Source organism: Merops nubicus, unplaced genomic scaffold (assembly GCF_000691845.1).
Source record: "Merops nubicus isolate BGI_N331 unplaced genomic scaffold, ASM69184v1 scaffold4130, whole genome shotgun sequence".
Taxonomy (NCBI): Eukaryota; Metazoa; Chordata; class Aves; order Coraciiformes; family Meropidae; genus Merops; species Merops nubicus.
In genome coordinates this window covers 84,565-99,706 of record NW_008583404.1, presented here as the reverse complement: position 1 = coordinate 99,706, position 15,142 = coordinate 84,565, and positions in this window count along the sequence as shown.

Genomic DNA, 15,142 nt, shown 5'->3' with positions numbered 1-15,142 from the left:
GGGTGTGCTCAAACTGAAGTGTGAAGACTTTGTTGAGTGAAGAAAACTACATTCTAGGTGGTCTGGAAGTGAAACACAAACCGACCCCTGAGGGAAACTCTTTCCATCCATTGGAAAAAAAACTTGGGCTGGTGACTTCAAGGTGAGAAGTGTTGTTTGCCATTAGCAATTTCTAGGTCTACCCCACATCAAGAATATGAGCTAATATGATAAAAACACTATTTCTATTTGTTAGGTGAAGGAAGTTCATTAAGAAAGACACTTCAATGACTATAGAAATGTTTTTTCTTGCAGTTTAAAGATGACCATAAAGTGACATCCTGGTCCATTATTTTCTTCAGGGTTAACTAGCCTGAGGACATCTGTGAATGATGTGCATCCTCTTTATCTCTAGAATGACTCAGTTCTATTCATATTTCTTTAAGTTATCCAGAAGTAAATAATACACTTTCTTCTGGATTCAGAGATTGACCAGGATATTAAATACTAATCAAGGTAGAAAGAGTAAACTGCATTGCTTGGCAAATTGTGATGACTTTAGAGTGTGGTACAACCAGAAACAGCACTATGCAAGATCTCTGTTTATCAGCTGAATTATAGTCATCATCTGCATTCCATGTGGAATATGAAACCAAGAACAAGTTACGTGTTTCTCAGTGCATAATTTGCAGAATCATGCCTAGGACCATGGAGATGCTTCCTCCACACATGACTTTGGTGAAACTTTTACTAGTTTTAAAGAACAGAAAAAAAACAATCGATGAGGAAGCAGAAAATATATATAACATTTAGTTGATGCCTTGAGAAATTGGCTTGTGGCCAGTGTTTTTAAAATTCTGACTTAAATAAAAAAGTGATAATGTTGCAGTTGCCTAATTATAGTATGGTATGCATTTTCTGGGGAAGGAAGCAGTGAGCATGAGCTTCTTAACACAGAGGTATACAGGATCAGCAAGAACTAACAGCTAAAATTTCCTAAGTAATTCATATTGGAAATTTTGGAAAAATATGCTGTATATAGATGCCTGGAACAAGCACACTGGTAATTTCTTTTTTTTTTTTTTTTTTTTGTCACATGCTCATTATCACAGAATTCTGAGAATGCTATTTTTGAACTATTCCTGTAAATAACTTCACCAAAAACATTCATATATGGATTATCTCTTTATTACTATATTCTTCAGCTTCATATGGCCAGGATATGATATTGTTCTTTAGGGGGCAGGAGGAGGGGAATAAGTATGATGTCTTGTTTACTTTGTAAAGCATAAAGGGCAGCTTCTATGCAACACTAATTTGAGGCATTTTATTTTTGACCTTCCTAGATCAAAATGCCACCACTCTTTGGTGTAGCAAAATACTTTGACACATTAACACTTTGAATAAAAATGGAAGATAAGCCCCTTGTCTACTCATTAGAGAAGCAGATGCTTTCAATATTCTTGTGTTAGCCTGGCATCATTTTTCTAGGATATTGAAAATAGCAGCTCCTCTAATTAGTACACAGAGCTGATTATGTAAATTGCATGCATCCCATCTTGCTCAAAACAAGTTGTATGGCCACATACAATCAACAACTTCAGGGAAAATCAAGCTCATCCAAAAGGATAGATGACTAGCACATAGACTCTGACACATACTTTTGCTGTCCAAAGCAACAAACACACAAAATATTGTTGCATAAAAATACTTTTTACAAAAATCATCAGAAGCTAAAGATGGAAACATGAAGTTAAAGCAAACAAAAATGTCCCTGATGCTATCTGAGGACTGTATTAAAATGATACCTGGTACACAGGAGAGTCTAAGACTTTAAATTTATGGATCAAAATTGCTATCTCAGAAATTAAGTATAATTAGTTGGCAAAATAATGAGTAGAATATTCAATTCATTGGCTTTTTAGGGAGTCCTTAATTTGTCAATAATGCCTAGGGAATGGATGAAGTAAGAAGTAAAGTCTAGCATCCTTCTCACAGATGCTAAACTCCACTATGACATCTTCAGGCCTCGATCACACTGTTTTACCCAGTGAGTCTCTCTATAATGAGTTACAGAGAACAATTCAGAGAGCATCAACACCTCTCTAGGTATCTTCAGTCCTGAAGAACCTCTGCACCTCGGAACTGGGTGCTAAGTTTTTTTCTTTCGCCTCCTGTTTAGCCTATGTCTGACTTAGCCAGCTATTACATGTTGGCAGAATGCATAAATCTAAGAATAAAAAGACATGGTAATAATGAGGTCTTTAAATAGCCTCACATTGGTACAGATTTTGCCAGGTATAGGAGTATTTATGAAGAACCTGTGCTATTATGATTATATTTTCAGGAGGTGGAACTAAAAAGTTAAACTGTGGACCAGAAGCAGCTGTTTTCTTTATATTATTTGTTATTCTTTTCTATCTATTTTTTATTTGTTGTTCTCACTTTGCCTTCAAGAACCTTAACACCAATAAAGCAGACAAACCTTGAATGTGTTTCTTCTTCCCATGATTCATCTGAAATCCTGTCAATCAAGGAGTTTTTCCTTCAAAATTTCTTTGCTGTTGAAGGGAGCAGGAATAAGGAATGTTATTAAAATAAAAGACTAAATTGCTATGCTGCATTACTAATGCTTTGTCTCTTGTTCCTCCTTTCATGTAATATTTAACTTTGCTTAAAATACTTGTAAAGGTAATTGTATGTCATGGGACTAAACAGGTCAAGTCCTTTGTAATCAAAATTTGAACCTTATTGGATTATTTGGTGTTGGTCCTGCTAAGATCTTTGAAGCATATTTATTCCATCAAAGTCAGTACAAAAAAAACATTTTAAGTACAATACAGAAAACTCATCTGCTTCCTGTATGTTCCAAGGCTTGGTCCTTGCTCTTTCCATCTTGCTTTAGCACTTTGGCTGTTCTCCTGTTTATGAAGCTTTTATGGCTGCCAAAATTAATATTTTTTTTTTTAGAAGTTATTTTCCAGTTGAAATACGTGCTTTTTATTTTATAGCTTCTAGTCCAGTATTGTTTCTTGAACTGCATTATGTTATCTGAGCAATTAGGAAGAAACTGTTCAGTTTCTTGCCAGTCTGCCAAATATGTACTTGCTTTGCACATTTTCTCAGTGGTTATCTCCAGTACTTTCCTTTTTGAAGATTCCTTCACGGACCTCTTGATAGAGCTCCCAGGACTTTAAAAAGCATGTAAATGAGTCAGTGTGTAGGCTAAGGAAGACAGTACAACTCTCTGTTCCTCATGTAAGTTTGCTGGTGGTTTTGGCAGCTCAGATTCAACCAGTTTCAGCCAATCATACTGAAACAACATAGGAAGGGAAAGAACGAGCTATAAAAGATAACCCAGAGACAAAGGTTAGTAGGGTTGTCTTTTTAGTCATTTCCTTTGCTTTGGAAGCAACCCATCTACAGTAGGCTGTTGGATGCACAGATGCTGGTTGTGTGCCTACCAAAAAGCAAAACTGGTGATTGCCTTGAACTTTCTCGCTTCTCTAAGTGCTAAATGAAGATCATGCTTTACATAAATTATGCATCACCTGCCTCAGTAATATTAGATATTAGGACAAAGATAAACATATAGAAAAAGATGAGGGAAATCATTCTAAATAAATAAATAAGATAAAAATTTAAAAAAAAAAAAAAAACACACACAACAACAAACCAGATGGGATATCCCATAATCTGAATGCTCAAGGAAGAAAATCTTTTGAAAATACAGGTTTTCTCTCCTCCAAATAGTGATCAAAACCCATGCTCCTGGCCATTATCGTGACTTCATTGGCTTAGCCAATTATTCATTGCATCTCAAGTATTTTGTACACTAGTGTTGAATGTGATCACATTTTTAATAAAGAGGTTATGCTGAATGATGAGGCAGAAATCCAAACAGCTATTCCTTTGGGACCTGTCATCACATCTTTCTAGGCATATCTCCAGAGAGGCAGCACAAAACAATATAAACATCTATTCTTAATCAAAAATGCTTGCCATATGGCCTGTAATGTTCCTCTCCTTAACACTGGCATTTAGTATCAAGCCAAGATTTGTGGCTGTTCAACCAGGCTGCCCTGGAGCAGAGGTGTTTCTCCCCCCCCTTACACCAGTCACCTCCCCTCTTTGACTCTAGGAAGACTCCACAGTAATGAAGCTGCTGGCTGCCAGCCTGGCTCAGTGTGTGATCCCTGCACAGGCCTTCCCTCCCTCTTGGGTCTTGGTTGTGGAGAACATGTCCAGCCCTTTCATTCTGTATGAGGAGCCTCTGTCAGCATGAGCCATCCCAAAATGCGCTCATCCATTTACTTGGGAGACACACACAAAGAGGAAATCCTCCAGAATATCCAGGGGAACTTCTGCCCCAGCTTTCATTCTACTTGCCTTGGGGGAAAAGAGAGAAATTATCCCTTGGTCTCAGCAAAAATGGCAGATACTTCAAGGGGCTGACCAGGAAAAGAAGACCAACTTTTAATTAATAGATAAATAAGAAAGTTTTCTGGCTTCTTGTGTGCAAAAGAATAAGGTTTTTCAGAGTGTTGACAAAAGCAAAAGGTAAACATGTATCAACATTAAACAAATTCACGAGATCTGTGCTGGCACTTTGCATCCCTTGTTTAAAGCCACCTTTTCATTAAAGCTGCAGTCTGTAGCATGGGCAAAGCCATAGCACCTGGGTTATATGGAGGATGGTAGGTCCTTACCCATCTTCAATGGGGATTAAAAGGAGTCAGTCATCATTTGCATATATAGTTTTTGGTTAATCTAAGAATCACAGATTTATACGTGGCCCTGAGGGAAAAAAAAGAAAAAAGGCAAAACAACTTTTATGCATTTTAAACAATTTTTATGCATTTGTTGCATAATCTGCTCCACTAGTGGGGTTTATACCCTCCTCAATGTCACTGGGAGTGGGTCCCTGACAGAGACAGAATATGGGGTGGAGGGCATGTGTAAAACTATCTAGTCAGGTTTGCAAATGCTCACTGGAGCAACTCTCTCAACCACCCATGGCTAAACCAGTCGCCGGCTTTAAGAAGAGGAGGCAATTTTCCCACAGATTCAGATGGAAGTGACCATCGGGTCATCTTGCTTTCCTTTACAGAGGGTGCTCCTAGGATCCCTGGGGAAATTTTACTAAAGAAAAGCATCCCCATGGAGGCACACAGACCTTACTCTCTTCTCTTTTCTTCCTGAGGCACAGTAATAGTTCCAGCTTTAGGTTTGAAGTTTCAGCCTTAAAGCTGTTGTTTCAGAGCTGTTGAAAAATGGTTTGCAACTGTTCCAAGGGATCCTTCTTTGACTTTTTATTAACCAGTTTTTCACATGATACAGAATTTACATCCAACATCTCCCACGGTTTCTCCAAAGATAACAGATCAAACAACCTTGATTTCTTGAGAAAACACAAAAGTGCCACCAATGTGGTATGGCCTTTTCAGGGGAAAAGTAGCATTTTGATGTGCACAGATACAGTCCACATTGGTAGCAACATTTTAGATATATTAATGATTTTATAAGGAAAGTCTTTGCTTTCAGTCTGATACAGAAACTAACATTTTCAGGAAAGGCCAGTAAGAGTTGGAAAGTTTGTTCTTTTTCTTTCTGGGCAGTCACCCAATTATCCAGGCCAAAAGAAAAGAGTTTGATAGACTTACAGGCAAACCTCGCTAGGAAATCCAATGTGTAGATATCAGTTGCAAAGAGTTTTTCACCTTCTTCCAGAGCAGCTTATATGGAGTAGAAACATTCAAGATAAGTAGAAAAATGTATTGAACCAACTATATAAAGTCAATGAGTTTTATACTAAAAACTAGGAATTAAAGGGAAAAAAAAACCCACATTATTAGAACCTGAGACAAAAGCTGAATTTTGTGCCTTTCATCAACTGCCAAAGGGGAGAGGTGGAAAAGAGATGGAGGTTTTCCTCAACAGGCTGAGAACAGCTGATTCTGCCTGCGACCTTTGTAGCCCTTCATAACCTTTCAGAGATGAGCTTTTTCTTCCAGTCCCACCTCCACCCTGCAGAGAATATCACTATAAATCCACTTAGCTCAGTACGAGCCTCATCCACTTTCAGCTACAATTCCTTTAAAACTCCAGAGATGTACATGGGGAGATTACACTTGTAGCTATGTGATCTCATGTGTCTTGCTGTGATCTTACATAGAAACAGGATGCTAGAGGTGGTGGACCATGACACAGGGTGATAATTCTGCCCATCTAGGCTAAGAAATTGTGGCCATTGTTGCAATGCCTCAATAATCCACCGTCATAATTTATTTACTATTGGAAAAGAACCAGAAACTCACAAGGGCAAATTTGTAAGAAATGCTGAGATTTATCAAAGAATTCATTGATCCCCTTCACTGTTAAATTATCTGAAAGGTATGAAAAAAATAGCTGGGGCCTGTAATTAGACCAAGCCTCTGTCATGGCAGCTGGAGCAGCACACAAAGTGGATGAGTGAAAGCTTTTCTGAATGGTATTGGGAAAGAAAAAATTCATGGGCTTTAACTAAAGGGACATGTGAAGAGCAGGGCAGGATGGGCAGGGAGATTCTTCATGTCCTGTTGATAATATGTGCCATAGGAAGGATTTATGTGTATCTACTTGGGCTGACAGTATGGTTCCCAAAGGTTCAACCCAAAATGTCCATAAATCAATTGAAGAACCACCATAGACTTCACAGATAACAGGTCCAACTCTGAGGACCACAAAGCAATCCATAGCAACATTCATAAGATAAAAAAATGAGATACTTGAGTACACTGGTAATTGCTGGTGTTTAGCTCCAGAAGAAAAGTAGAGAGTGACCTGAGCGATACTTTGATCACTGATCATGAGGATCAAAACTCTTCCGAGGTTAGTCACTGCTCTTTCTCTGGAGCTGAGCTCTCTACTGTTTGAATAGAGTGTAACATTATGATAATATTTTCATAAAGCCTATTCCTAGTCTTCCTACTCATATTTTTTTCAATAAAATTTCTTCTATTTTTTCCACACCAAAATACCAAAACAGAAGTAGTAATTTATTGGAGTTTTCACTGTATCACGTGTGCATTGTTCCCAAGAAGCAACTGAGTGTTCAACAGTATCATGTTGATAGATTCTGAATTTTTAATTGTCTATTATATTAATTTAAATTTTAATGCTTTGATGATTAATATTTATTATATACAAAGTTATGCTGTTTCATTAGGGAGAGGAAAGGAAGAGCCACCTTATAAAAATCAAATCATTAACACTTTCGTAGAAATATTGTTCAATTCCAAGTAGCAAATCAGTGAAAGGAGGGGTTTGAGGGATGTATATTGTACATTTCCTCCTTCTGTGTGTTCTCCAAAAGTAAAAGACACCTTTCCTGTCATCATCATGATGAGAATAGCCCTGAGTGACAGGAATGTAATGTACTTTATGGCCAGGAATATTGGTGCCTGTGGACTTGAGGCAGCTTCTCAAGGCATCTGAGGATCTAAGTTCAGACTTCCTGATAGATGTCTGAGCACCTTGATGCATTTGGCCTTTAATCATGGAGATTGTTTGCCTGTCACAATGTAGTATCCTAAAAGAATATCCAAATGCACCCCAAGGCAGATTAGGAACCAGAAAGAGAACAGCACCCTTAATGTGGCACTCCTCTGTCTCCTCCAGGATTCAGTTTGCACATAGTAGTGTCAGTCTAGTAACTCAAGTAAGATGTCCAAAGGGACCCTAAATCTTCAGCAGATTCAGCCTTGGAACTGTGACATTTGGAACATATGGAAAAGGCACAACTGGTTCTATTCTCTGTGAATCAAAATCAATTCTATGGCAATGGAGGCAGATGCCCCCTTGGGGGAAGGGTGTGGGAAATGCCCATTTGTAGCATGAAGAAACATTTCTGTGGCCATGTAGTTTTATCATTTTAAATGGCAGCTGTTTATTTGGTGGGTTGCAATGTCAGAAAAAAGCTGGGCACATAAGTCACTCGGTGAAGAGCAATAAGTTACTGAAATCATCACAGGGGTGTTTAAGTATCTTCAAAATCCAACTCCACACTAACTATGGAATATTGTATACATAAACACATGGCCCTAATGTATTTAACCTTTGTTCTTGTAAAGTGGAAGCTGATTCCATGTCCAGTAGAGTTCCTGGGACTGTATCCTGAGTGTCTTCTTGCAGGACATGGGCTCAGGCTCTGAGACAGACACTAGTACTTCCCAGCATTGCCTTCCTTGCACCATCTTGCCTTTCTCAAATGTTGTTATATATTGGTTTAGTTGATGTTCCTCTGCAGGGCATGTCAGAATAAGGCCAGTGGTGTTATTTTCAAATGTTGGGATTAGTGGATTTTTTCCCTTTATTCAGGAATGAACATTTTCACAGCTGTAGTTTTGTTGTCTAGTATGCAATTTACATAGTCTTCTCAACCACAGAACTTCACCAGATAACTATTAGATGAAGGTAGGCATCCTGTAAATTCTAGTTATAATACAGTTCTTTCCTATGTACTTCAATTTTTTTGTATTCTGAAAATGGTCTGGTAGTCTAGGGCTAGAGAAATTAATAACTTGCACTTTTACTATGCTACCACTGAAGCTATCTCAGAAGCAGTATCAAATTAGAGCATACAACTTAATAGTAGAAATAAAATACTGCTAGTCTATGAGTTTGGAAACTCAGCTGTGAAGAAAGGGATAGGTGAGTTTGCTTCTAACTTCAGTATTATAAGTATGCAAAACATATTGATTAAGTAGCTAATCTAGTTTATGCAGCTTGGAATTTGTGATGAAACTGTTACGTAGGAAAGAATCAAGTAACTTATTGTTGAAGATCTATGTCAGGACATGGAATAAATGCCAGCCCACCCAACTGTTAGTTCTGTAACTTAAATGAGGAGACATTTCCCTCGGATACAGGCCAGCAGTGAGCATAAATAGACTTGGGTATTTTGATGTTTAGGGCTATAGTTTAACCTGGATTTGATTTTTGAGTAAATGACACAGGCTAAGAGATTTCACATTCAGTCCTTGATATGACCTGTCTTTGATGGCCGACAAAAGTGATGATTGTAAAGGGACCTGCATGATAGGAATTCACAGTGCTATTCAAATTTCCCATGGACGGGTATCTTCTTCACAGTTATGACAGGTGGTGTCGGTAGTCTTGACAGATGCATCAAAGATTTAATGATATGAAAGTTACACCATTGTGGTGTTCTGATGCACTGGCTAATGAGAAATCTCTGTTGGAGCTTGAAACTAAGTGAGACTTTAACAGGCAAAGCAACAGAGAGCTTGAAAGGTAGACTGAAAGAAACTTGTCTGGTCTCCATTTTTGTTACTAAAACTGACTCACTAGTAAAACAGCTCTAATAAAGACCTGCACAACAGTGCCACATCTGCACAGAAAGCCTGGAAAACTGGATCTCCTTACAGTTAATCTCTTCTCTAGAGTGGCGGCATGGTAAATTTTGGGTAGTGCTTGGGTATTATGTACTATCAAAAAGCTCAGTGCAGATGTTTTAAAGTGTTCATTTGGATCATCCTAGTGGAACTGCTTTGTTAGAAATTGTCTAATGATATAACCACGAAAGTGAAGCTTTTCCATGAAAGTGGAAAAACAAAATTTGAGGGCTCACAAAACATTAGTTATTTTTAAAATAATTTATATTGATCTCTATAAGCAACTTGGAAATAAATATTTAAATCAGTCAATTTCAAAAATGCTTAATATTTTACTTTTTTCTTGAAAAATTCACTGTTGTATAGTATTAAACAAATTACATCTATTAATGATCAAGCTGTTAGCAAGCTGAGTGTGCAATATGGAATTCCTTCTGCACATGTGTTTGGCCTATAGATATTCTGTTTTGCAGTAACACCATAAAAAGTGGTTCCCAGAAACAAAGCTGAAGCACTCTAGCCCATAAACACATAAAGATGACTTAAAACCTTTGATCATTGTTCATTGCATGAAGGAACTCAAACTTAAGAGGCACAAAGTTACGTTTGACCACATTTACTCAAATAATTGCTTCAGAACTAACACTTGTCCATGTGAAAATATAAGAACAAAACACAAGTAACCCTGGCTTTATAAAAACAATGGCAAAGAGTACTGTTTCATCTTTTTTTCCTTATTTGTTAAGAAGGATAAGTGTATTATGGAACAAAACAATTTTCTCAGCAGCTGACAGACTTTTTACACCTTCTTTGTATCTATATAATGCCACCACTTATGGTCCTCTGGCTAATCCAGTGAAGCTTAATAGCATATGATAATCTTTGAATGGACTTTTAAAATATATTTATAGTTTTACTCTTTCAGAAATCTCATGTACTGTAAATCCTGAAGGAGACAAAAAAAAATAAGTAGCTGCAGAACCTGTCAAGTTTACATTGAAGACGACTGATGAAGGTCTGTATCCAGTAAAAGATGCCTCATCTCAAAATTAGGATCTGAAAAACCTCATCAAACTACTACTTGATACCAATGCTGCCCAATCTTTGTACTTCATTCAAATTCCATCACATGTAGTGGTGACTTAGGAAGACAAATGCCAGCACTCTCAACATCCCTCCTTCCTCCTTCTCACAGCTTTATTTGCTAAGTGTCACATGACACAACCTGGAATACCCCTTTGGTCATTTGGGGTCATCTGTCCCAGCTGTGTCCCCTCCCAGCTTCTTGTGCACCCTGAGTCTACTCACTGGTGGGGTGGGGTGAGGAGCAGAAAAGGCCTCGGCTCTGTGCAAGCACTGCTCAGCAACAGCTAAAACATCCCTGAACTATCACTGTTCAGCACAAATCCAAAATATAGCCCACACCAGCTACTCTGAAGAAAATTAACTCTATTTAGGTTGAAGATAAGGTGAGATAGTTAAAAATCTAGAGCATCTGGACACCATGAGTGATACCCAAGATAAAGATAATGCCATAACATACCCAAAGCCATGCCATGGTGCTGCTCAAGCTAAAATGACCCTACACATGAAAAAAGATTTGAGTTATTGAGAATGGGCTCCCTCATCACTTCTTCTTGAACATTAAAAACTCTTAAATTCTTGCTTTCCCAACAGCTGTAACTATGAGGAATCTCAAGAAAACCAGAGAAAAAGCTAATAGATCTTTGGAGGTATTTTAACTAATTTAATTAATAACTAATTAGAAATCTAATCATTGGCAAAAGTAGAAGTTGCAAAGAACGTTCTACCTCTGCTACTTAGGTCTGGTCATGATTTTAGATTAGGGCTAACATAACATAACAATTAAAAAAAGAGGATCAAATTTAAAATAATTGGCAAAGAGCTTGATTGAAAATCAAGTTCATAGGGCAGGCATCTTTGTATTAAAGCTGCTTCATACTAAGAATTATATAAGGAAATAAGGATTCTACACTGAAGATGTATTTGCCAGGCACCGAATTCCATATCGTCAGGTGTACTGGGACTTCTCTGCAACTTTGAATTTGAGGCTTGAGTAAGAGTTGTCCCTAGAAGGTTAATGTAAAATTAACTTGTTTTCTGTAGTATGATTATTTTTCTGATACTTTTACTTGAATTTGGTTTTACCATTCATTTCAACGGTAATATAAAAATTCAAGTTTTCCCCTCACAAACATTGTCTTACAGTCTTTTGCCAAAAGGTCCAGCTGTGTCCTGACCACAGGACAGAAGTTCCACCTTAGTCCAGGAAACACTTCAAATCTTCATGCTGGCTGGAGTTAACAGAATATTTTCAACACAATGACTCAACAGAAGCTGCCTTATTCATACATATTTTATGCTCTGGATAGGAGGATAAAACAACAAAACAGCTCAGCTTCTATAAAAAGAGCTTGAAGACCTAATTTTCCTGTTTGTTAGTCCAGTTTTATGCCAATAGAATTTCAGTAGCGTGCATCTTGAATAACACCATGGTGCATCACTCTGAGATTCTATCCCCTTTGTGCGGATACATTAGTTGGGAGCTCTTCTATTTTAAAATCTTTTTTTAATAATCAGGTTGCCTAAGACTGTAAGACACAAGATTTGTAATATTTCTAATAGGCAACACAAATACACAAAAAATAGAGAGAATGAAAAAAAGCTATAAAGCACTGATGCACTGGCTTAACCTTTTGAATACAGGATATTTTGCTTAGTTGTTATGTTTTCCACAGGGTCTTAAACTATATAAAAGTAGTAAGTATCCAGTAAAATCAGAGAACTAGATCTTCAATTAAGGGGAATTATCTGTAAGAGGCAAAGCAGATATTTTCCCTCCCTTTTCAACTGAAGAATGGTTTAAGTATTTAGGAAAAAACTAATACACTATCTTTCATCCCAGTCCTGATGGCAACGGGGCAGAGGAGGGTAGGTAACATGCTTAGTTTTGTAAGCAGCAATGCCCTTTCTTTCCAGATATTAATTCCACTCTTCTGTTTACAAGTTTTTTATAGCAAAAAATACTTACCATTATGTAAGCATTAGGAGTATTAAATGTATACTATGACAAAAAATTAATTAGTAAGGAAGGTACCCCTGCCTGTCAGGCAGGCACTGACAGGAATCTGTGGCTGGCTCCAACCTGTACCTTTGAGATGACTCTGAAACTGTATGAACTAGTCTAAAACTTTAATATTAGTCTCTTGCTTCTGTTTTCCTTTATTCAACTTGCTTATTTTCTTTACTGCATGGAAGTCAATATGTACAGAAGTGGTAGTTTTGTTTGTTTTAACTTGCAATATTCTCACTTTTTTTCAGATGCAAGCGACTTACAGAGCAAAGACTGAGGAACAGTGAACTAGAGAAGGCTAAGAAACTAAAAGGAATAAGGTTCTCTTTTGAAATGTATAAGGAGTGCTGAAATTCTGATATCTCACCCTTGTGAAAGATTGCAATAGTCACCAGAAATGGTACGTATATGGTAGAGCAATCAAGTGAGGCCAAAAAGTGACAGCCTTCTTCCCTGGAGTGAATCAAGGATAACAACTAGAAATTATAACAAGTTTTTGATGCCAGTTGTGGAATTTCCAGACATCACCTGGAAAGAAAAGCTGACACAGAAAAGCAGGCAGGAGGACAGAAGGAAGGCATGCATAGCCCAAGCTCTTGTTAAACTGAATTGGCTTGTAGAGGCTTGCAGTCTATCCATCAGCCAAACACTCAATCGTGCATCTGAATGAGGCAAAATTCTGTAGCCAAACATTTCACTGAAATGCCAAAACCAGCACTTAGCTGAAATGTATATGCAGGGGGCTTTGTTTTTCTAGTTGCGTTCCAGAGTTGCAGTCCAGCTGCTCTTAAGTATACTGGGTGTATTGCCACAGAGAAGTGATTATAAGGTAGCATTTTTGAGGCAATCAGAAGAATGGTACCTCTATGAATTTTGAACTGTGAAATTTAAGATACAGCAGTTTTTAGCTGGCCTGAAAATGACAAGAAATGGAAATACTTTCATCAATCAGGCTTAAATGCATGTAAAAATTATTTATGATATGCTTACCAACAGATAAATTATCCTGTGGTGAAACGCAGGATTTGTTTAATAGGTAAACCTTGCTTTAGCATCAGAGTGGAAATATATTTTGGACTGCATCTAGTCCTTGAACTGAGTCAATCATGGGAAAAAAAAAAAAAAAAAGAACTACTTTTGGAAAAGCAATAAATTATCTGTTCTGTGACAGAAAAAAAATATTGCCACAAAATTTAACATGATCTTGCATTAAGGCTTTAATTGTAACAGTGAAAAAATTGCCTTTAAACACAGGAGCTTATGTCACTATTTAAGCAATTCTGCCATAACTTGTAAAAACACATGCATTTGGGAAACACAGGGTCAAAAATCCCTCTCTGCCTGAATTCTCATTACAGCCCATTGCTCCCCCTTACTGCTATTAGCCTTTCATAATGTAAAACATTTCTTCATTTCCAACAGATAATACTTTCAGTCGAAAGGTAATTTTTGAAGTCTATTACTTGCATTCTTAGTGAAGAGTACAATGTAGCATTTTGTTCTAATATGCCATTGAAATTGTTTGAGTAGACACACCATGGAATCAAATACAAAATGTCAAAATGGTTTCCATTAACTATGCACATTTGCACTGCCTCAGTTAATGGGCATGTTTTTGTTCTTCTCCTTCCTCTTTGCATCTATAAGATGAAATGATTCAGTTAATGTAACTGAAAAGTACATTGAAAAGGTAGAGCAAATTACAAAGGCATCAAACCACAATTCCACCCACGTACTTTATTTTATAATGAAGTTTAATAATGACTAAAATTGTCTTCAGATTTAAACATCAGTCATTTCTGCAATTGTGGTTAATGTGAAAAATCTCACCCACAGTAGTGTTTTAGGAAAACATGGTAGAAAGTGTACATTATATTTTACACTGAGATGTCATAATGAAATCTTAACTAGATATCATTGAAATAAATAGCATGTTAAGAGTAATTTGCCTCTACAGGCAGGACTGAATCAGGGACTATGTCCCCATCAGCATGATAAGAGGCAGGGAAAGTTCCTTTTATATTATAAAACCTCTATTGTGCTTCACCACCATTATGGTGAGAGAGCCTTTGATACCAGGTATCATCTAAAATACTGTTATAATATCTAAATTACTTGTTTTGTACTGATAGTGTCATAAAATAGAGAGTGTTTTATGAGAGTGAACATCAATGAGAATATTATTTTCTGGGAAGGACACAAAATGGATTCATCTTGAACACAGAAGTCTCTTATAGCAGTAAGGTATTTTTGAATGGTTGCCTTTCCTACCCTTGCCTTGTGAGGCTGCGACATACCACCAGTCCTTAGCCTCTCAGTGGGTCATGTTTAGCAGCAGGATCCCTAAAAAGGTCTGCCCCCTGCACACAGACAAGCGTTTCAGCAGTACCAGCTGGCTTCATGATTGTATAGGTTCCTGCTGCAAAGAGCAAAACAGGGGAGGAGAAATCATAGAATGGCTTGTGTTGGAAAGGACGTGTGAAGGTCATCTAGTCCAGACCCCTGCAGGGAGCAGGGACATCTTCAACTACAGCAGGTTGCTCAGGGCCCCATCTGACCTGGCCTGGAATGTTTTTAGGGATGGGGCATCTACCACCTCTCAACCTGGGCCAGTGTCTCACCACCCTCATTCTAGCCTGAATCTCCCCCTCTTTTAGATTAAAGCCATCACTCC